Genomic DNA, 26,032 nt, shown 5'->3' with positions numbered 1-26,032 from the left:
GAAGGTACAAAACTGGAATAAAATCAAATGATGCAAATATTCGAAATAACGTTGGATTCTAGCCAATTAGTTTCAATCTTAGCACCTTCTCCACCAATAATAATGAAGAGCAATCTAAGAGCAATCTAGTGGATGAGCTGAGGCTCTCTATAAGACACCACGTTTTGGTTCATTTCACCCATTCTTAGCCATTCTTGCCTCCTCATCACTTTGTCACACCTTCCATCCTACTTTCATTGGGAATGGGTTCTCAAAGCCGTAGAGCTAGTAGACGTGAAAGATGTAGGAACCCCCCCCCAAATCTCATTGACGAGGAGCGCAAGCGGAAGGCTCGTGAGCGCAAGAGAGTCTCTAGAGCTAGAGCTCGCATTGCCACCACCGATCCACCTCCACCTCTACCTCTACATCCCACCTCCACCTCCACCTCCTCCCCCACCCCCACCTCCATTGTCCCCCCATCCTCATCGGCTCCCCTACCTCTAGCCTCCGCCCTTCCCCTAGCCACCTACATTTTGGCCTCCACCTCTACCTCTTCCCCCTCCACCCTCCCCCCTCCCCCTCCCCCTCCCCCTCCCCCTGTTCCCCTTTGCGCCTCCCTTCCCCCGTCCACCCTACCATCTCCCATTGATCCCCTTGCCCCACATTGTAGCAGCAGTGTTGCTTCACGATGTGACTTGCCAAAGTCCACTATCCGTCATCGTACTAGCAAGATTGTGCAGTATTTTTTTTGTGACCTCACGCCAGCTTCGCACTCAGGGGGGTCACTATGTATAAACCCTCTATATCACGTGCGTTCAAGGCCTATTTTTAAAATCCCTTATCTGTAATTTTTTCATTAATAAAATGTACCCCTTTTCTATACAAATCTATAATTTTTTTCCAAAACTATTTTAAATAGTCCCTTATGTATATTTATTTCTGTAAATTTAAGAAATAAAAAATATCCTTCTGTTGAACTCACGTGATAGGGTTACATATGATGAGTGACCCCCCCGAGGCTTCGCAGTCTTCTCTTCTCATGTCCCTGATTGATCACCCTGACTTGGTAGAGTGTAGGAGGCTTGCTGGTCTTGGTGCACGTAGAGATAGGGTTGTATCTAGCGAGGTCCTTAGCAGTGTTCGACGTTCCTATGCTTCTATTAAGCATAGGAACTCCAGTGATGCCTTGGTAGCACGTCGTGCTATTGTGGCTGCCATTAGTAGACCTCATATGATAGGCCATGTGCGTACCGCTTCACGTCTTCTTCAGATTGCACCTTTGGGCTTCGAGTGGTCGTGCACCTCATAGCGATCGATTGTTGGATGATTCCACTAGGTGCTTCATACAACAGTTTTGGGAGGAGCATTGCAAAGCATCCGCGGTGTTCAAGAAGGCATTGCGGAAGAGGGTGTCATGTGGTGTGTACATTGAGCATGGTGCATGTTTTTTCGAGTGTACCCAGACTGAGTTGTACACTCAGTTTGTAGAGGCGCACCCAAAGTTCAGGATTGGGCAGAGGTCATTTGAGCGATGCAGGCCATGGTTTGTGCGATGCACTCAGGAGCGTGACACATGCTGTTGTTGCTACCATGTGGATTTTGGATTGATGTATGACGTATTCTGTTCCCTTGATGGTCATAGGGGAGTGGTTCCTACTAGCCCTCGCGACTTCATTCATTCCATATTGTGTACACGAGATGGTGATGCTTTATTCCACTCCCTTGATTGTGTGGAAGGCAGGTGCACTTTGTGTGGTGACTTTGCTAGAGTGCCACAAGTTGCACTAGATACTTGTGATGTGTAGATGGTTCGTTGGTAGTAGTATGAGTACAGTACCTTGACATTAGATGGTGGTGCACAGTCGAGGAGGTTGTTTCAGCTTGTGGGGAAGGAGACACCACGTGTTGTATTCATTGATAGTTTTCGAGGGAAGTTGTACCGCTATGTACGCCACTCGCACACAGCGAAATGGGAGGATCGTCAGTTCCGTGCATGTTCGAGGACATTTCCTACAGGGGTGGTTGTCTCAGTGGTGGACTTTGCAGAGAATTACACCTTTGCACCATAGCATGAGATCTAATAGGAGTATTATTTCTCCGAACAGGTGATGTGTGATTATTGATTTTTTCCCTCCCTCATTATATTGAATTATTTCAATAGTCATATTTTTTTTCAATGCCATATTGCAGGTTGCTATATTTGTGCACATTAGCTATTGTCATGCACAGGCTCATGTGGATGGCATTGATAGCACCATGGACTCACCCGTCATTGTGCGAGAGTATCACTTCTACATTAGTGATGATCGATCGCATGATGCCCATTTTGTGTAGCATTGCTTCACTTTGCATGATAGTTTCTTGAAGGATCATGGTGTCACATGGCAGCGGCGCTGGATCTGGTTAGACGGATGTGGTGGTCAGTTCAAATCCGCTAGATAGTTTTATTGGTTCTGCAAATGGCACCGTGAGACAGGCATTCTGATCACATGGAGCTACTTCGAGATAGGGCACGGTAAGGGAGAGCACGATGGTGTAGGTGCTTGCGTGAAGCGTGCTTTGTGTCGATACCAGTTGCGTCATAGTGCCGATCGCTTCAAGGATGCACATGATGTGGTGTGGTGGTGCACCCAGCACTTATCCACTAGTGCTATCTGGCACTAGTGGATTGTCGTTCTGTGTCTGGCACTCTTGATTTCCATTCCATCAGGAGCATAGGTGAGTCTCACCCCGCGATCTTTTCTCGACAGTTTGCATGTTTTTGCTCTGCATGCATTGATGATGATTGGGGAGGGTGCTCCATGATACCATGGGCCGATCCATGGGTACGGCGAGTGCTTTCTCCCTTCCAGCTTTGGGAGGAGGTACATGATGATCAGGATGCGGGATTCAGTTCCTCTAGAGATTATGACCAGCTTACAAATATTTTGCGTATTGGTGATATCTTCGCAGTTATTGCTTTGGAGGGCAGTGAGGAGGGTGTGGATTATTACTTGTTGCGATGCTCTATGCTGAAGAGTGTGCTGAATGAGGATACAGTGGATGGGCATGGGATGCACTTCAATGCTCATAGCATGATAGTAGGTGGCCACTATTTTCAGCAGATACAGAGGCGTGGTTGCTATATTGAGTTCCAGGAGTACATGGCAGATCAGGAGGCATACATGTATTCTCATCTTGTTGTTGGGATCAAGATTACTTTGAGTCATGTTTGCACTCGCAAGGCGACCTCCACTCCACGATGGCGCCTTGCAGTGGCGGATCACGAGAGCATACTTGCAACTATTGGCATGAGAGCTGATCCTGAGGAGTAGCACATTACATATCATATTTTTTGGGATCATCAGTTGATCAGATTGATTTTTATTGGGTACCACTAGTTGATTATACATTTTTGTATTCGATATGTATAGGCTCACTGTGTGACCGTACCATTGTAATTTTCATGGACTTTGATGGTTGTATACATGTTCATACACATCATTGTATTAGATTCTATTTTATACATGATGTCTGATGTCTTCTCAATGGGATTTGTTGTGTTTGTAAAACAAAAAATTGTTTATTAGTAGTAATGTTGTAATTTGTTTTGTGCTTTAGGACATTTTCTCAACCTAGTTAAAACGGACTTGCGTGCAAAGTGGAGCCCCCATCCCATAAGTAATTGATTGAATAACATACCTCGGACCGTCTTTTTTTATGGTTGTGCATGACACTAAGTCAAAAACGGTGTTTTATGCTTGATCGACAATGCAAAGCATAAACGATGGGCACAATACTTTGCACACAACTTCAAATAGGTGGAATTGACTTACATGCAAAGTGGCATTCCCATCGCATAAGTACTTGATAAGATAACACACCTAGTAGCGTGTTTCTTTACGGATGTGCATGACACTAAGGCAAAAATGGTATTTAATGCTTGATCGACCATGCAAAGCATATCCGATGGGGAAAATACCTTTCCTACGCCTTAACCTAGGTTGTATTGAAATGTTCTCAAAGAGGCACACCCATCCGATAACTACTTGGTCAAATAACATACCTAAGGGCATGTTTTTTTGTATAATGTATAATGTGTGGTTGACCATGCAAAGCATATACGATGGTGACAATACTTTACATGCACCTCAACCTAGTTAAAATGGACTTGCATGCAAAGTGGAGCCCCCATCCAATAAGTACTTGTTTGAATAACACACCTAGGACCGTGTTTTTTTATGGTTGTGCATGACACTAAGTCAAAAATGGTGTTTTATGCTTGATCGACAATGCAAAGCATATGCGATGGGCACAATACTTTTCACACAACTTCAACTAGGTGGAATTGACTTACATGCAAAGTGGCATTCCCATCGCATAAGTACTTAATAAGATAACACACCTAGCAGCGTGTTTCTTTACGGATGTGCATGACACTAAGGCAAAAATGGTATTTAATGCTTCATCGGCCATGCAAAGCATATGCGATGGGCACAATACCTTTCCTACGCCTTAACCTAGGCTGCATTGAAATGTTCTCAAAGAGGCAGACCCATCCGATAACTACTTGGTCAGATAACATACCTAAGGGCCTGTTTTTTTGTGGATGTGCATATCACTACAAGAAAAACATTGTATAATGCGTGATCGACCATGCAAAGCATATTAGATGGTGACAATACTTTGCACGCACCTCAACATAGTTGAAATGGACTTGCGTGCACAGTGGAGCCCCCATCCGATAAGTACTTGTTTGAATAACACTGCTAGGGCTTTTTTTTTATGGTTGTGCATGACACTAAGGCAAAAACGGTGTTTTATGCTTGCTCGACAATGCAAAGCATATCCGATGGGCACAATACTTTGCACACACCTTCAACTAGGTGGAATTGACTTACCTGCAAAGTGGCATTCCCATCGCATAAGTACTTGATCAGATAACATACCTAAGGGCGTGTTTTTTTTACAGATGTGCATATCACTATAGGAGAAACGTTGTATAATGCGTGCAAAGTGGAAACCCCATCTGATAAGTACTTGTTTGAATAACACACCTAGGACCGTGTTTTTTTATGGTTGTTCATGACACTAAGGCAAAAACAGTATTTTATGCTTGATCGACAATGCAAAGCATATCCGATGGGCTCAATACTTTGCACACACCTTCAACTAGGTGGAATTCACTTACATGCAAAGTTGCATTCCTATCGCATAAGTACTTGATCGAATAACACACCTAGCAACGTGTTTTTTTACAGATGTGTATGCCACTAAGGCAAAAATGGTATTTAATGCCTGATCGACCATGCAAAGCATATGCCATGGGCACAATACTCCCACAATACTTTTCCTACGCCTTAACCTAGGTGGTATGGAAATGTTCTCAAAGAGACACACCCATCCGATAAGTACTTGGTCAAATAACATACCTAAGGGCGTGTTTTTTTGTGGATGTGCATATCACTACCAGAAAAACGTTGTATAATGCGTGATCGACCATGCAAAGCATATCCGATGCTGACAATACTTTGCACGCACCTCAACCTTGTTGAAACAGACTTGAGTGCAAAGTAGAGCCCCCAACCGATAAGTACTTGTTTGAATAACACCCCTAAGACCGTGTTTTTTTATGGGTGTGCATGACACTAAGGCAAAAAACGGTGTTTTATAGTTGATCGACAATGCAAAGCATATCCGATGTGCACAATACTTTGTACACACCTTCAACTAGGTGGAATTGACTTACATGCAAAGTGGCATTCCCATCGCATAAGTACTTGATCAGATAACACCCCTAGCGGTGTGTTTTTTTACGGATGTGCGTGACACTAAGGCAAAAATGGTATTTATGCTCGATCTACCATAATAATTTTCTTACACATTAACCTAAGGAAAAACATTGTATAACGTTTGATCAACCATGCAATAATTTTCGCTACAGGAAAAACGTTGTATAATCCGTGATCGACCATGCAAAGCATATCCGATGGTGACAATACTTTGCATGCACTTCAATCTAGTTGTGCAAAGTGGAGCCCCCATCCGATAACTACTTGTTTGAATAACACACCTAGGACCATGTTTCTTTATGGTTGTGCATGACACTAAGGCCAAAATAGTGGTGGATTTAACTTACATGCATAGTGATGCACCCATCGCATATGTACTTGATCGGATAACATACCTAGTAGCGTGTTGTTTTACGGATGTGCATGACACTAGAGCAAAAATAGTATTTAATGCTCGATCGATCATGCAAAGGATATTCGATGGGCACAACACTTTTCCTATGCCTCAAACTAGGTGGTATTGAAATGTTCTCAAAGAGGCACACCCATCCGATAAGTACTTGGTCAGATAACATACCTAAGGGCGTGTTTTTTTGTGGATGTGCATATCACTATGGCAAAAACGGTGGACAATGCGTGATCGACCATGCAATGCATATCCGATGGTCACAATACTTTGCACGCACCTCAACATAGTTGAAATGGACTTGTGTGAAAAGTCAAGAGCCCATCTAAGAAGTATTTGATCGAATAACATACCTAGCAGCATGTTTTTTTACGGAGGTGCATGACACTAAGGCAAAAATGGTGTTTTATGATTGATCGACAATGCAAAGCATATCCGATGGGCACAATACTTTGCACACGTTCAACTAGGTGGAATTGACTTACATGCAAAGTGGCATTCCCATCGCATAAGTATTTGATCGGATAACACACCTAGCAGCATGTTTTTCTACGGATGTGCATGACATTAAGGAAAAAATGGTATTTAACGCTCAATCGACCATGCAAAGCATATCCGATAGGCACAATACTTTTCCTATGCCTTAACCTAGGTGGTATTGAAATGTTATCAAAGAGGCACACCCATCCGATAAGTACTTGGTCAGATAACATACGTAAGGGTGTGTTTTTTTGTGGATGTGCATATCACTACAGGAAAAACGTTGTAGAATGCGTGATCAACCATGCAAAGCATATCCAATGGTGACAATACTTTGCACGCACCTGAACCTAGTTGAAACAGACTTGCATGCAAAGTGGAGCCCCGATTTGATAAGTACTTGTTTGAATAGCACCCCTAGGACCGTGTTCTTTTATGGTTGAGCATGACACTAAGGCAAAAACGGTGTTTTATGCTTCATCGACAATGCAAAGCATATCCGATGGGAACAATAATTTGCCCACACCTTCAAGTAGGTGGAATTGAATTACATGCAAAGTGGCATTCCCATCGCATAAGTACTTGATCGGATAACATACCTAAGGGCATGTTTTTTTACAGATGTGCATATCACTATAGGAAAAACGTTGTATAATGCATGATCGACCATGCAAAGCATATCCGATGGTGACAATACTTTCCACAAACCTCAACCTAGTTGAAACAGACTTGCGTGCAAAGTGGAGTCCCCATCCGATAAGTACTTGTTTGAATAACACCCCTAGGACCGTGTTTTTTTATGGTTGTGCATAACACTAAGGCGAAAATCGGAGTTTTATAGTTGATCGACAATGCAAAGCATATCCGATGGGCACAATACTTTGCACAACGCTTCAACTAGGTGGAATTGACTTACATGCAAAGTGCAATTCCCATCGCATAAGCACTTGATCGGATAACACACATAGCAGTGTGTTTTTTTACGGATGTGCATGACACTAAGGCAAAATAGATATTTAATGCTCGATCGACCATGCAAAGCATATCCAATGGGAACAATAATTTTCTTACACCTTAACCTAAGGCAAAACGTTGTATAACACGTGATCAACCATGCAATAGTTTTCGCTCTAGGAAAAACGTTGTATAATGCGTGATCGACCATGCAAAGCATATCCCATGGTGACAATACTTTGCATGCACCTCAATCTAGTTGAAACAGAGTTGCTTGCAAAGTGGAGCCCCATCCGATAACTACTTGTTTGAATAAAACACCTAGGACCATGTTTTTTTATGGTTGTGCATGACACCAAGGCCAAAACGGTGTTTTATGCTTGATTGACAATGCAAAGCATATCCAATGGTCACAATACTTTGCACACACCTTCAAATACGTGGAATTGACTTACATGCAAAGTGCAATTCCCATCGCATAAGTACTTGATTGGATAACACACCTAGTAGCGTGTTTTTTACAGATGTGCATGACACTAAGGGGAAAATGGTAATTAATGCTCGATCGACCATGCAAAGCATATCCGATGGGAAAAATACTTTTCCTACACCTTAACCTAGGTGGTATTGAAATTTTCTCAAAGAGGCACACCCATCTGATAAGTACTTGGTCAGATAACATACCTAAGGGCGTGTTTTTTTGCGGATGTGCATATCACTAGTGGAAAAACATTGTATAATGCGTGATCGACCATGCAAAGCATATCCAATGGTGACAATACTTTGCATGCACCTCAAGCTAGTTGAAATGGAGTTGCCTGCAAAGTGGAGCCCCCATCCGATAAGTACTTGTTTGAATAACACACCTAGGACCATGTTTTTTTATGGTTGTGCATGACACTAAGGCAAAAACGGTGTTTCATGCTTGATCGACAATGCAAAGGATGTCCGATGGGCATAATACTTTGCACACACCATCAAATAGGTTGAATTGACTTACATGCATAGTGGTGTGCCCATCCCATATGTACATGATCGGATAACATACCTAGCAGCGTGTTGTTTTACAGATGTGCATGACACTAGAGCAAAAATAGTATTTAATGCTGATCGACCGTGCAAAGGATATCCGATGGGCACAACACTTTTCCTTCGCCTCAACCTAGGAATTATTGAAATTTTCTCAAAGAGGCAAACCCATCCGATAAGTACTTGGTCAGATAACATACCTAAGGGCGTGTTTTTTTGCGGATGTGCATATCACTACAGCAAAAACGGTGGACAATGCGTGATCGACCATGCAATGCATATCCGATGGTCACAATACTTTGCACCCACCTCAACATAGTTGAAATGGACTTGCATGAAAAGTAAAGCGCCCATCTGAGAAGTACCTGATCGAATAACATTCCCAGCAGCATGTTTTTTAACGGATGTTCATGACACTAAGGCAAAAACGGTGTTTTATGCTTGATCGACAATGCAAAGCATATCCGATGGGCACAATACTTCGCACACACCTTCAACTAGGTGGAATTTGCTTACATGCAAAGTGGCATTCGCATCGCATAAGTACTTGATCGGATAACACACCTAGCAGCGTGTTTTTTTACGGATGTGCATGACATTAAGGCAAAAAAGGTATTTAACGCTCGATCGACCATGCAAAGCATATCCGATGGGCACAATAATTTTCCTACGCCTTAACCTAGGTGGTATTGAAATGTTCTCAAAGAGGCACACCCATCCGATAAGTACTTGGTCAGATAACATACCTAAGGGCATGTTTTTTTGGGTCGGATGTACATATCACTACCGGAAATATGTTGTATAATTCGTGCTTGACCATGCAAAGCATATATGATGGTGACAATACTTTACATGCACCTCAACCTAGTTGAAATGTATTTGGGTGCAAACTGGAGCCCCCATCCAATAAGTATTTGTTTGAATAACACACCTAGGACCGTGTTTTTTATGGTTGTGCATGACACTAAGGCAAAAACGGTGTTTTATGCTAGGTTGACAATGCAAAGCATATCCTATGGGCACAATACTTTGCACACGCCTTCAAGTAGGTGGATTTGACTTACATGCAAAGTGGCATTCCCATCACATAAGTAATTGATCGGATAACACACCTAGCAGCATGTTTTTTTACGGATCTGCATGACACTAAGGCAAAAATGGTATTTATTGCTCGATCGACCATGCAAAGGATATCTGATGGGCACAATACTTTTCCTATGCCTTAACCTATGTGGTATTGAATTGTTCTCAAAGAGGCACACCCATCCGATAAGTACTTGGTCAGATAACATACCTAAGGGTGTGTTTTTTTGTGGATGTGCATATCACTACACGCACCTCAACCTAGTCAAAACGGATTTGGGTGCAAAGTGGAGCCCCCATCCGATAACTACTTGTTTGAATAACACACCTAGGACCATGTTTTTTTATGGTTGTACATGACACTAAGGCAAAAACGGTGTTTTATGCTTGATCGACAATGCAAAGCATATCCGATGGGCACAATACTTTGCACACACCTTCAACTAGGTGGAATTGACTTACATGCAAAGTAGCATTCCCATCGCATAAGTACTTGATCGGATAACATACCTAGCAGCGTGTTTTTTACGGATGTGCATGACACTAAGGCAAAAATGGTAATTAATGCTCGATTGATCATGCAAAGCATATCCGATGGGCACAATACTCCCACAATACTTTTCCTACGCCTTAACCTAGGTGGTATTGAAATGTTCTCAAAGAGGCACACCCATCTGATAAGTACTTGGTCAGATAACATACCTAAGGGCGTGTTTTTTTGTGGATGTGCATATCACTACCGGAAAAACGTTGTATAATGCGTGATCTGAGAGTGCTCTCAACGGAAGCAAGAATGGAAGAAGGAGAGAGAGAGACAGAGAGCCACACAAGTTTTGGTGGGTGCAGAACCACCCTAATCTTCTTTTTCATTCATTTATATGTGTGTTTGAGTATTGTACATAACTGGGGTTAAGGCACAGTGACCTTTAACCCCCACAACCTGCCACTTAAAGGACAATGTGCCTTTAAGAGAGAACAACTAGTGAGCATACTATCCAATGCCCATCAATACACAACAATACTCAAACCGCTGTGACTAGGTAGACTCTTCGTCAGCATATTTGCAAGGTTATCATCTGTATGAACCTTGACAAGCTCTATGCGCTTGTCCTCAAGTACCTCCTTGATGAAATGGTACCTGACCTCAATGTGTTTGGTCTTTGCATGAAAGACCGGATTCCGTGCTAGCTGAATAGCACTCATGGAATCACTATGCAATGTCGGTACACCTGTATGAATCCCCAAATCTCCCACTTGTCGATCAAGCCATATAGCCTCCTTGGAACCCTCTGTGGCTGCAACATACTTAGCCTCTGTGGTAGACAAAGCCACGCAATTCTGTGCACGAGACATCCACGACACTACACCACCTGCAAAGGTGAACACATAACCAGAAGACTTGGATCTCCTACTATCCACATGCCCTGCATAGTCTAAATCTGTGTACCCAAGTACACGCATGTCTCCTTTACCAAAGTAGATGCACATCTCCTTGGTACCCTTCATGTACCTCATGATGCACTTAACTGCCTCCCAATGCCTCTTTCCTGGATTAGCCATATACCGGCTAACAACGCCCACTGCAAATGCAATGTCTGGTCTAGTAGCTATCATAACATACATAAGACTCCCAACCGCTGATGCATAAGGAACCTTGGCCATCTTGGCCCTCTCCTCATCTGATTTGGGACTATCTGTATGACTCAGTTTCACATATGGAGGCAATGGAGTACTCACTGCCTTCCCCCCCTCCATATTGAAACGCTGCAATACTTTTGTAACATACTCTTTTTGTGAAAGCCAAAGGAGTTTCCTACTCTGATCACACGTGATGCGCATACCAAGAATATGACTTGCAAATCCCAAATCCTTCATATCAAAGGCCTCATGCAACTTGGCCTTTAATGCATCTAGCTCATAAGTATTCTTGCTAGCCAATAGCATATCATCCACATATAGTGCCAAGATTATCAGGCTATTATCCTTAGCCCTTTTAGTGTAGAGGCAGTGATCAATTTCACTCCTTCTAAAACCCTGGGACCGAATGAAAGCATCAAACTTCTGATACCATTCTCTAGGTGCTTGCTTAAGACCATAGAGACTCTTCTTCAGCTTGCAAACTAAATGCTCTTTGCCCTTTTCTTCAAAGCCTTCCGGCTGCACCATGTAAATTTCCTCATCCAAATCCCCATGCAAGAAAGCTGTCTTGACATCCATCTGCATAAGCTCCATATCCTCTGATGCCACTAGTCCAAGCATGCATCTAAGTGTGGTCATCTTTACAACCGGAGAGAATATCTCATCAAAGTCCACACCCTTCTCTTGCTTGAACCCTTTAGCAACCAAACGGGCCTTGTACCTAGGCACATCATCACCTGTGACCTTCATTTTGTAGACCCATTTACATGGCAATGCTTTCTTTCATGTGGCAAAGAAACCAAGTCCCAAGTCTTATTCTTCATAAGATCTCTGATTGCATAGCATACTCCCACTTGCGTTGATCCTCACGCATCATAGCCTCTTTGTAGCAAGAAGGCTCCCCGCAATCAGTAAGCATCACATAGTCTACCCCTGGAACAAACCTATCAGGTGGTCTAGACACTCTAGATGATCTTCTCAAGGGCATTTCAGCTTGCTGTCCCATTTGCATATCAGCCACATTTGGCTCATCATTTCCACCAATAGATGATCCATCATCTACCCTTGATTGTATACCTGTGGGAGTACTTGGTGGCACCATTTCTTGCACATTTGGTGCATGGACAGCTTGCTGTCTATCAACATATGCAGGTGGATTCACATCCTGGAAAGTGATTCTCCTAATTTCCACATCCCTCATGGGTGCCTTATGCATCTTCTTCTCATTGAAGACCACATCATGGCTGCGTATGATCTTCTTTGCTTCTGGATCCCAGAGACGATAGCCCATCTCTCCACTTTCACCATAACCCAGAAAGATGCATTTCCTAGACTCAAGATCTAGCTTCTTTCGAAGCTCTTTTGGCACATGTGCATATGCCTCACACCCAAATATACGCAAATGAGAGTAAGAGGGATTCTTGCCACTCCATGCCTCTTTAGGAATACCACCATCCAAACTCTTACTAGGTGATCTATTGATCACATGCACTGTAGTCTTCATTGCCTCAGCCCAAAAACCACCAGAAAGACTTGCATTGGAAAGCATGCATTGCAACCTTTCTTGATGGTACGGTTCATCTTTTCTGCAACTGGATTTTGCTCTGGAGTACGAGGGGAAGTGAGCTCCCTCTTAATCCCACGTGTATCACAGAAATGCTGAAAGTCATGAGAGAGATACTATCCACCATTGTCAGTCCGTAGGTATTTAAGTGTTCTACCTAACTGATTCTCAACCAAGGCTAGCCATTTCTGAAATACCTGGAACACATCACTCTTCCGAGCTATAGCATAAGCCCACACTTTCCTAGTTGCATCATCAATGAATGTCACATAGTATTCAGCCCCGCCTAATGACCGTGTAGGCATGGGACCACATACGTCTGAATGCACCAAATCAAGCTTTTCAAACTCTTTCTTTCCCCTTCTTTTATGGGCTGATTTAGTGTGCTTCCCATAGAGACAATGCTCACAAAATTCAAAATCAGAGAAACTCAAATGTGGTACATAACCCAAACGGCATAAGAGTTTCATTCCATTCCGGCTCATGTGCCCCAACCTGCAATGCCACAAAGAAGTGCTTGGCTGCTCGGTTATTGCAACAACATGATCAAATACCCCTGATACATGTAAGGGATACCAAGTCCCACACTTGGCACCCCTAGCCAAAAGCATAGAGCCCTTCTGAATTTTCCAACTTTGAAAGCCAAAAGTGGTGTGAAAACCAGCATCATCTAGCTGACCCACTGAAATAAGACTCTTGGTCAGCTTAGGCACATGTCTCACATGTTTCAAAACAAATGCAGACCCATTTGCAAAAGAAAACTTTATGTCACCTGCTCCCACTATGTCACATGCATAGTCATTTCCAAGATGCACACAACCTGTCTTTCCACTATCATAAGTGGAGAACCATTCCCTATGGGGAGTAACATGGAATGAAGCACCAGAATCCAAAATCCAATCCTGGGAATATGCATCATCTGAAGTGGTAAGCAACTCTGCAGATAAAGTAGACATGAAGAGAACATCATTGTCACTATCATGTGTGACTGCATTGATCTCCTCGATCTTCACTTTTCCTTTGTCCTCCCTTGGACTCTCTTCCTTTTGATTTGCACCCCAATTTGCATTCTTTTTCTTATCCTTTTGCTCTCTTTTCAGCTTGTAGCAATCCTTTTTCATATGGCCCTTCTTGCCACAGTGGTAACACTCAATGTTTCATGCCCTGGATTTGCTACGAGACTTCCCTCTTTCTTGGGACTTCCCCCTGAACTGTGATCTACCCCTTTGCACATTTAAGGCTGCATCCTGCTTGTTGCCATCCATAGACTTCCGTCTAATCTCCTCGGCCAACAAGCTACCCACAACATCATCAAATTTCTGTACTCCACCAGGTGCAGAGTTACTGACAGCTGTACGGAAGGTATCCCATGAGCATGGCAATGAACATAAGAGAAAGATTGCCTTAGTCTCCGCATCAAAATTCATCTTTTGAGCCTGAAGCTGGCTGAAAATAATATTGAATTCATTCAAGTGAGAAGCAATGGAGACCCCTTCCTTCATCTGCAGCTCAAACAACCTCTTCATGAGGTAAACTTTATTAGAGGCAGTTTCCTTCTCATAAGTGGCACACAGTTTCTTCCACAAATCTTCCGTAGTCTGCTCATTTACTACTGTGAAATAAACTAACTTTGCAAGATGAATTCTAATAGTAGACTTTGCTAATGCATCCAACTCATTCCAATCATCCTCAGACATATCCGTAGGCTTAGCTTCAATACCTGCCAAGGGTTTAATCTGCTTCTTTTGAATAAGCACATCCCTTATTTGTTCTTTCCACAAAGAAAAGTTTGTCCCATCAAACTTTTTAATGCTGAAAAACTCCTTTTCAGACATGGAAGAGGATGCCATGATGCAAATAAAGCGAAATCCCAAATGCTAGTGCCTGCAAGAGAGAATCACACCAAATACCAGGTGCACCCAAATGTGTATGCCACAATAGAGTGAAATGTCACCAAAACTCAAAGCTCAAAGCATCAAAAGATGCATCTAACTCATGTGCATATACTATGCATCCATATGAGCAAATCTGGCCCAAAAGAAAATGCCAATAAGTGCCAAATGACTCAAGCATAAACACCGTCCACTAGCATATGCATCAATAATATCTCATCCAAGAGAGCATAGCACTATCAGTGCATCACCAACAATGTGTCAAAGCTGTCCCTCAGCATAAAATAGCATCCATGTGCAAAGCATCCATAAAAAATAGCATCCCACAAGGCAATTTGGGCCTATCAGCGCATCCAACAAGGACCGCAATGCATCCAAATGGCCTATAAATCATACACTGCAACCCAATGCATACCACGAATGAGCGCACACTGCTCAAACCTACAACCAGAGTAATCTGCATAAGGTATGCTCAAGAAATCATAGTCCCACGGTAATGAGCGCTACTGAAAATAGAACCTGAGATGCCTCAAAACATGGGCGCCATTGCATAATCGGACTCAATAAGAAAATCTGCAAATATCTCTCTTCTGGCAAAACTCCAAAATCCCAACCGATGAGTGAGAAATGGGAGTCAACACTTATCCACTGCCATGTGGCATAAATCTAAGGTTTCAAAACCTTAGTATGAAAAAATGCACAACAGAGAGACGGAATCGAATACACAGAGATCTATAACTCTGAAAATCCTCCACCGAATCGTGCAAGAACTGATAGGTAGGGGTTTTTGGGCGTCTGGAATGCAATGGGACAGGCGGTTTTGGAAACTGTGGTCTCAATCACTGGGTCCAACACACGGGCTGAAAAAAGTTTTTTGAAACAGAGCTGTTTGTAAACTCCACCGGAGTACGAATGATGAGCAACATAGAAGTTTTAGGAGCTCCTGAGTCCACTGGAACTGACAGATCTGCAAATGGTTGCTCCAAACTTGAGTTCCAACACCCGGGCAAAAAACGCAAGAACTGACACAGTGAGTCAGAAATCCAATGAAATGACCCCAGATTCAAGAATGAAGGTGTTTCCAAGCTCTTGAAGTGAAGTGGGTACCAAAAGCAAGCAATAGTTGCCTCTACAAGTCAATATGGAGTCTCTGTCATCGAACGGAACAGGGAAAAGCTCAAAAAACGACTTTTTCTTTGAAAGCTCTTAACAGGCTCTCAAAACCACTTCGCAAAGCCAAAGTGACTTTTCCAAATGTTCCTCCAAGGTCTCTGCACACTCGGATGCAAGTAAAGTCACCCACAAAGCTTCCCACAGAGCTTCTCCTTCCTCTCACAGAGCTGCTGAGCTTCAAGCATTCACCTCGGGGGGGTCACTCATCATATGTAACCCTATCACGTGAGTTCAACAGAAGGATTTTTTTTATTTCTAAAATTTACAGAAATAAATATACATAAGGGACTATTTAAAATAGTTTTGGAAAAAATTTACAAATTTGTAGAAAAGGGGTACATTTTATTAGTGAAAATTTTTACAGATAAGGGACTTTAAATATAGGCCTTGAACGCACGTGATATAGAGGGTTTATACATAGTGACCCCCCCGAGGCATTCACGCACGCTCAGCTAGATCACCCGCGCTCTGATACCAGTTGAGAGTGCTCTAACCGGAAGCAAGAATGGAAGAAGGAGAGAGAGAGACAGAGCGCCACACAAGTTTTGGTGGGTGCAGAACCACCCTAATCTTCTTTTTCATTCATTTATATGTGTGTTTGAGTATTGTACATAACCGGGGTAAAGGCACAGTGACCTTTAACCCCCACATGATCGACCATGCAAAGCCCGATGGTGACAATACTTTGCATGCACCTCAACCTAGTTGAAAGGGACTTGTGTGGAAAGTGGAGCCCCCATCCAATAAGTACTTGTTTGAATAACACACCTAGGACCATGTTTTTTTATGGTTGTGCATGACACTAAGGCAAAAACTGTGTTTTATGGTTGATCGACAATGCAAAGGATGTCCGATGGGCATAATACTTTGCACACACCATGAACTAGGTGGAATTGACTTACATGCATAGTGGTGCACCCATCCCATATGTACTTGATCGGATAACATACCTAGCAGCGTGTCGTTTTATGGATGTGCATGACACTAGAGCAAAAATAGTATTTAATGCTCGATCGACCATGCAAAGGATATCGGATGGCCAAAACAGTTTTCCTATGCCTCAACCTAGGTGGTATTGAAATTCTCTCAAATAGGCACACCCATCCGATAACTACTTGGTCAGATAACATACCTAAGGGCGTGTTTTTTTGCAGATGTGCATATCACTACGGCAAAAACGGTGGACAATGAATGATCGACCATGCAATCCATATCTGATGGTCACAATACTTTGCACGCACCTCAACCTAGTTGAAATGGACTTGCGTGAAAAGTCAAGCACCCATCTGAGAAGTACTTGATCGAATAACATACCTAGCAGCGTGTTTTTTTACGGATGTGCATGACACTAAGGCAAAAACGGCGTTTTATGCTTGATCGACAATGCAAAGGATGTCCGATGGGAACAATACTTTGCACACACCTTCAACTAGGTGCAATTGACTTACATGCAAAGTGGCATTCCCATCGCATAAGTAATTGATCGGATAACACACCTAGCAGCGTGTTTTTTTACGGATCTGCATGACACTAAGGCAAAAATGGTATTTAATGCTCGATCGACCATGCAAAGGATATCTGATGGGCACAATACTTTTCCTATGCCTTAACCTAGGTGGTATTGAAATGTTCTCAAAGAGGCACACCCATCTGATAAGTACTTGGATAGATAACATACCTAAGGGCATGTTTTTTTGTGGATGTGCATATCACTACACGCACCTCAACCTAGTTGAAACGGATTTGGGTGCAAAGTGGAGCCCCCATCCGATAACTACTTGTTTGAATAACACACCCAGGACCATGTTTTTTTATGGTTGTGCATGACACTAAGGCAAAAATGGTGTTTTATGCTTGATCGACAATGCAAAGCATATCCAATGGGCACAATACTTTTCGCACACCTTCAACTAGGTGGAATTGACTTACATGCAAAGTGGCATTCCCATCGCATAAGTACTTGATCGGATAACACACCTAGCAGCATGCTTTTTTACGGATGTACATGACACTAAGGCAAAAATGGTATTTAATGCTCGATCGACCATGCAAAGGATATCTGATGGGTGCAACACTTTTCCTACGCCTCAACCTAGGTGGTATTGAAATTTTCTCAAATAGGCACACCCATCCGATAAGTACTTGGTCAGATAACATACCTAAGGGCGTGTTTTTTTGCGGATGTGCATATCAGTACGACAAAAACGGTGGACAATGCGTGATCGACCATCCAATGCATATCTGATGGTCACAATACTTTGCATGCACCTCAACATAGTTGAAATGGACTTGCATGAAAAGTCAAGTGCCCATCTGAGAAGTACCTGATCGAATAACATACCTAGCAGCGTGTTTTTTTACGAATGTGCATGACACTAAGGCAAAAACGGTGTTTTATGCTTGATCGACAATGCAAAGCATATCTGATGGGCACAATACTTTGCACACACCTTCAACTAGGTGGAATTGGCTTACATGCAAAGTGGCATTCGCATCGCATAAGTACTTGATCGGATAACACACCTAGCAGCGTGTTTTTTACGGATGTGCATGACACTAAGGCAAAAATGGTATTTAATGCTCGATCGACCATGCAAAGCATATCCGATGGGCACAATACTTTTCCTATTCCTTAACCTAGGTGGTATTGAAATTTTCTCAAAGAGGCACACCCATCCGATAAGTACTTGGTCAGATAACATACCTAAGGGTGTGTTTTTTTACGGATGTGCATATCACTACCGGAGAAACATTGTATAATGCGGGATTGACCATGCAAAGCATATCGGATGGTGACAATACTTTGCACAAACCTCAACCTAGTTGAAATAGACTTGCGTGCAAAGTGGAGCTCCCATCTGATAAGTACTTTTTAAACAACACACCTAGGACGTGTTTTTTTATGGTTGTGCATGACACTAAGGCAAAAACGGTGTCTTATGCTTGATCGACAATGCAAAGCATATCCGATGGGCACAATACTTTGCACACACCTTCAACTAGGTGCAATTGACTTACATGCAAAGTGGCATTCCCATCGCATAAGTACTTGATCGGATAACACACCTAGCAGTCTGTTTTTTAGCGATGTGCATGACACTAAGGCAAAAATGGTAATTAATGCTCGATCGACCATGCAAAGCATATCCGATGGGCACAATACTTCTCCTACACCTGAACTTAGGTGGGATTGAAATTTTTTCAAAGAGGCACACCCATCCGATAACTACTTGGTCAGATAACATACCTAAGTGTGTGTTTTCTTGCGGATGTGCATATCACTACCGGAAAAATGTTGTATAATGCGTGATCGACCATGCAAATCATATCCGATGGTGACAATAATTTGCACACACCTCAACCTAGTTGAAACAGACTTGCCTGCAAAGTGGAGCCCCCATCCGATAAGTACTTGTTTCAATAACACACCTAGGATCATGTTTTTTAATGGTTGTGCGTGACACTAAGGCAAAAACTGTGTTTTATGCTTGATTGACAATGCAAAGGATGTCGGATGGGCATAATACTTTGTACACACCATCAACTAGGTGGAATTGACTTATATGCATAGTGGTGCGCCCATCCCATATGTACTTGATCGGATAACATACCTAGCAGCGTGTTGTTTTACGGATGTGCATGACACGAGCAAAAATAGTATTTAATGCTCGATCGACCATGCAAGGGATATCCGATGGGCACAACACTTTTCCTATGACTCAACCTAGGTGGTATTGAAATTCTCTCAAAGGGGCACACCCATCCGATAAGTACTTGGTCAGATAACATACCTAAGGGCATGTTTTTTTGCGGATGTGCATATCACTACGGCAAAAATGGTGGACAATGCGTGATCGACCATGCAATGCATATCCGATGGTCACAATACTTTGCACGCACCTAAACCTAGTTGAAAGGGACTTGCCTACAAAGTTGAGCCCCCATCCGATAAGTACTTGTTTAAATAACACACCTAGGACCGTGTTTTTTTATGGTTGTACATGACACTAAGGCAAAAACGGTATTTTATGCTTGATCGACAATGTAAAGCATATCCGATGGGCACAATACTTTGCACACACCTTCAACTAGTGGAATTGACTTACATGCAAAGTGGCATTCCCATCGCATAAGTACTTGATCGGATAACAAACCTAAGGGCGTGTTTTTTTACAAATGTGCATATCAGTATAGGAAAAACATTGTATAATGCGTGATCGACCATGCAGAGCATATCCGATGGTGACAATACTTTGCATGCACCTCAACCTACTTGGAACGGACTTGCGTGCAAAGTGGAGCCCCCATCCGATAAGTACTTGTTTGATAACACCCCTAAGACCGTGTTTTTTTATGGTTGTGCATGACACTAAGGCAAAAAACGATGTTTTATAGTTGATCGACAATGCAAAGCATATCCGATGGGCACAATACTTTGCACACACCTTCAACTAGGTGGAATTGACTTACATGCAAAGTGGGATTCCCATCGCATAAGTACTTGATCGGATAACACACCTAGTAGTGTGTTTTTTTATGGATGTGCATGACACTAAGGCAAAAATGTTATTTAATGCTCGATCGACCATGCAAAGCATATCCAATGGGCACAATAATTTTCTTACACATTAACCTAAGGAAAAATGTTGTATAACGTGTGATCAACCATGCATGATCGACCATGCAAAGCATATCCGATGGTGACAATACTTTGCATGCACCTCAATCTAGTTGAAACAGACTTTCGTGCAAAGTGGAGCCCCCATCCGATAACTACTTTTTTGAATAACACACCTAGGACCATGTTTTTTTATGGTTGTGCATGACACTAAGTCAAAAACGGTGGACTCGAGTTGACGAAGACGCTACTTGCCTAAATAAATATCTTGAAGTCCTTGATGACCTACTTTTTTATGGGAGTCACAATATATGCTTAGAAGAATAAGCAATGAGCTGATTAAATAGCGAACTATCCGATGGACACAATACTTTCCACACACCTTCAACTAGGTGGAATTGACTTACATGCAAAGTGGCATTCCCATCGCATCAGTACTTGATCGGGTAACAGACCTAGAAGCGTGTTTTTTACGGATGTGCATGACACTAAGGCAAAAATGGTAATTAATGCTCGATCGACCATGCAAAGCATATCCGATGGGCACAATACTTTTCCTATGCCTTAACCTAGGTGGTATTGAAATGTTCTCAAAGAGGCACACCCATCCGATAAGTACTTGGTCAGATAACATACCTAAGGGCGTGTTTCTTTTTGTCAGATGTACATATTACTACCGGAAATACGTTGTATAATGCGTGATTGACCATGCAAAGCATATACGATGGTGACAATACTTTACACGCACCTCAACCTAGTTAAAACAGACTTATGTGCAAAGTGGAGCCCCCATCCAATAAGTACTTGTTTGAACAACAAACCTAGGACAGTGTTTTTTTATGGTTGTGCATGACACTAAGGCAAAAACGTTGTTTTATGCTTGATTGACAATGCAAAGCATATCCGATGGACAAAATACTTTGCACACACCTTCAACTAGGTGGAATTGACTTACATGCAAAGTGGCATTCCCATTGCTTAAGTACTTGATCGGATAACACACCTAGCAGCGTGTTTCTTTACGGATGTGCATGACACTAAGGCAAAAATGGTATTTAATGCTTGATCGACCATGCAAAGCATATCCAATGGGTTCAATACTTTTCCTATGCCTTAACCTAGGTCATATTTAAATGTTCTCAAAGAGGCACGTCCATCCGATAAGTACTTGGTCAGATAACATACCTAAAGGCGTGTTTTTTTGTGGATGTGCATATCACTACAGGAAAAACGTTGTATAATGCGTGATCGACCATGCAAAGCATAATCGATGGTGACAATACTTTGTATGCACCTCCACCTAGTTGAAACGGACTTGTGTGAAAAGTGGAGCCCCCATCCGATAAGTACTTGTTTGAATAACACACCTAGGACCATGTTTTTTTATGGTTGTGCATGACACTAAGGCAAAAACGGAGTTTTATGCTTGATCGACAATGCAAAGCATATCCGATGGGAAAAATACTTTGCACACCCCTTCAAATAGTTGGAATTGACTTACATGCAAAGTGGCATTCCCATCGCATAAGTACTTGATCGGATAACATACCTAAGGGCGGGTTTTTTTACGGATGTGCATATCATTATAGGAAAAACATTGTATAATTCATGATCGACCATGCAAAGCATATCCGATGGTGACAATAATTGGCACGCACCTCAACCAAGTTGAAACGGACTTGCGTACAAAGTGGAGCCCCCATCCGATATGTACTTGTTTGAATAACACCCCTAGGACCGTGTTTTTTATGGTTGTGCATGACACTAAGGCAAAAAACGGTGTTTTATAGTTGATCGACAATGCAAAGCATATCTAATGGGCAAAATACTTTGCACACACCTTCAACTAGGTGGAATTGACTTACATGGAAAGTGGCATTCCCATCGCATAAGTACTTGATCAGATAACACACCTAGCAGTGTGTTTTTTTACGTATGTGCATGACACTAAAGCAAAAATGATATTTAATGCTCGATCGGCCATGCAAAGCATATCCAATGGGCACAAGAATTTTCCTACACCTTAACCTAAGCAAAAACGTTGTATCATGCGTGATGGAGCATGCAATAATTTTCGCTACAGGAAAAATGTTGTATAATCCGTGATCGACCTTGCAAAGCATAACCGATGGTGACAATACTTTGCATGAACCTCAATCTAGTGAAAACAGACTTGCGTGCAAAGTGGAGCCCCCATCCGATAAGTGCTTGTTTGAATAACACACCTAGGACCCTATTTTTTTATGGTTGTGCCTGACACTAAGGCAAAAACGGTGTTTTATGCTTGATCGACAATGCAAAGCATATCCGATGGGTACAATACTCTCCACACACCTTCAACTAGGTGGAATTGACTTACACGCAAAGTGGCATTCCCATCGCATAAGTACTTGATCGAATAACACACCTAGCATCGTGTTTTTTACAGATGTGCATGACACTAAGGCAAAAATGGTAATTTATGCTCGATCGACCATGCAAAGCATATCCGATGGGCACAATACATTTCCTACGCCATAACCTAGGTGGTATTGAAATGTTTTGAAAGAGGCACACCCATCCGATAAGTACTTGGTCAGATAACATACCTAAGGGCATGTTTTTTTGTGGATGTGCATATCACTACACGCACCTCAACCTAGTTGAAACGGATTTGGGTGCAAAGTGGAGGCCCCATCCGATAACTACTTGTTTGAATAACATACCTAGGACCATGTTTTTTTATGGTTGTGCATGACACTAAGGAAAAAACGGTGTTTTATGCTTGATCGATAATGCAAAGCATATCCGATGGTCACAATACTTTGCACACACCTTCAACTAGGTGGAATTGACTTACATGCAAAGAGGCATTCACATCGCATAAGTACTTGATTGGATAACACACCTAGCAGCGTGTTTTTTACGGATGTGCATGACACTAAGGCAAAAATGGTAATTAATGCTCGATCGACCATGCAAAGCATATCCGATGGGCACAATTCTTTTCCTACACCTTAACCTAGGTGGTATTGAAATGTTCTCAAAGAGGCACACCGATCCGATAAGTACTTGGTCAGATAACATGCCTAAGGGCGTGTTTTTTTGCGGATGTGCATATCACTACGGCAAAAACGGTGGACAATGCATGATCGACCATGCAATGCATATCCGATGGTCACAATACTTTGCACGCACCTCAATGTAGTTGAAAGGGACTTTCCTGCAAAGTTGAGCCCCCATCCGATAAGTACTTGTTTGAATAACACACCTAGGACCATGTTTTTTTATGGTTGTGCATGACACTAAGGCAAAAACGGTATTTTATGCTTGATCGACAATGTAAAGCATATCCGATGCGCACATTACTTTGCACACACCTTCAACTAGTGGAATTGACTTACATGCAAAGTGGCATTCCCATCGCATAAGTACTTGATTGGATAACATACCTAAGGGCGTGTTTTTTTACAGATGTGCATATCAGTATAGGAAAAACATTGTATAATGCGTGATCGACCATGCAGAGCATATCCGATGGTGACAATACTTTGCATGCACCTCAACCTACTTGGAACGGACTTGCGTGCAAAGTGGAGCCCCCATCCGATAAGTACTTGTTTGAATAACACCTCTAAGACCATGTTTTTTTATGGTTGTGCATGACACTAAGGCAAAAAACGGTGTTTTATAGTTGATCAAGAATGCAAAGCATATCCAATGGGCACAATACTTTGCACACACCTTCAACTAGGTGGAAGTGACTTACATGCAAAGTGGCATTCCCATCACATAAGTACTTGATCGGATAACACACCTAGCAGCATGTTTTTTTACGGATGTGCATGAGACTGAGGCAAAAATGTTATTTAATGCTCGATCGACCATGCAAAGCATATCCAATGGGCACATTAATTATCTTACACATTAACCTAAGGAAAAATGTTGTATAACGTGTGATCAACCATGCGTGATCGACCATGCAAAGCATATCCGATGGCTCGGGGGGGTCACTCATTATATGTAACCCTATCACGTGAGTTCAACAGAAGGATGTTTTTAATATCTAAATTTAACAAAAGTTAATTTACATAAGGGAGTATTTAAAACAAATTTCAAAAAAATTTACAAATTTGTATAGAAAAAGGGTACATTTTATTAATAAAAATTTTACAGATAAGGGATTTTAGAAATATGCCTTGAACGCACGTGATATAGAGGGTTTATACATAGTGAGCCCCCTGAGTCCGATGGTGACAATACTTTGCATGCACCTCAATCTAGTTGAAACAGACTTTCGTGCAAAGTGGAGCCCCCATCCGATAACTACTTGTTTGAATAACACACTAGGACCATGGTTTTTTATGGTCGTGCATGACACTAAGTCAGAAATGGTGGACTCGAGTTGACGAAGATGCTACTTGCCTAAATAAATATCTTGAAGTCCTTGATGACCTACTTTTTGATAGGAGTCACAATATATGCTTAGAAGAATAAGCAATGATTTGATTAAATAGTGAACTATCCGATGGGCACAATACTTTGCACACACCTTCAACTAGGTGGAATTGACTTACATGCAAAGTGGCATTCCCATCGCATAAGTACTTGATAGGATAACAGACCCAGAAGCGTGTTTTTTACGGATGTGCATGACACTAAGGCAAAAATGGTAATTAATGCTCGATCGACCATGCAAAGCATATCCGATGGGCACAATACTTTTCCTATGCCTTAACCTAGGTGGTATTGAAATGTTCTTAAAGAGGCACACCCATCCGATCAGTACTTGGTCAGATAACATACCTAAGGGCATGTTTTTTTTTGTCGGATGTACATATCACTACCGGAAATACGTTGTATAATGCGTGATTGACCATGCAAAGCATATACGATGGTGACAATACTTTACACGCACCTCAACCTAGTTAAAATGGACTTATGTGCAAAGTGGAGCCCCCATCCAATAAGTACTTGTTTGAATAACACACCTAGGACCGTGTTTTTTTATGGTTGTGCATGACACTAAGGCAAAAACGGTGTTTTATGCTTGATCGACAATGCAAAGCATATCCGATGGACACAATACTTTGCACACACCTTCAACTAGGTGGAATTGACTTACATGCAAAGTGGAATTCCCATCGCTTAAGTACTTGATGGGATAACACAGCTAGCAGCGTGTTTCTTTACGGATGTGCATGACACTAAGGCAAAATTGGTATTTAATGCTTGATCGACCATGCAAAGCATATCCGATGGGCACAATACTTTTCCTATGCCTTAACCTAGGTTGTATTAAAATTTTCTCAAAGAGGCACGTCCATCCGATAAGTACTTGGTCAGATAACATACCTAAGCGCATGTTTTTTTGTGTATGTGCATATGACTACAGGAAAAACGTTGTATAATGCGTGATCGACCATGCAAAGCATATTCGAGGGTGACAATACTTTGCATGCACCT

This window comes from Dipteris shenzhenensis, chromosome 3 (genome assembly GCF_047967505.1).
Source record: "Dipteris shenzhenensis isolate YYH24624 ecotype China chromosome 3, Dip_SZ_1.0, whole genome shotgun sequence".
Lineage (NCBI taxonomy): Eukaryota > Viridiplantae > Streptophyta > Polypodiopsida > Gleicheniales > Dipteridaceae > Dipteris > Dipteris shenzhenensis.
The sequence above is the reverse complement of the archived record's forward strand: the minus strand, read 5'-3'. Positions refer to the sequence as shown.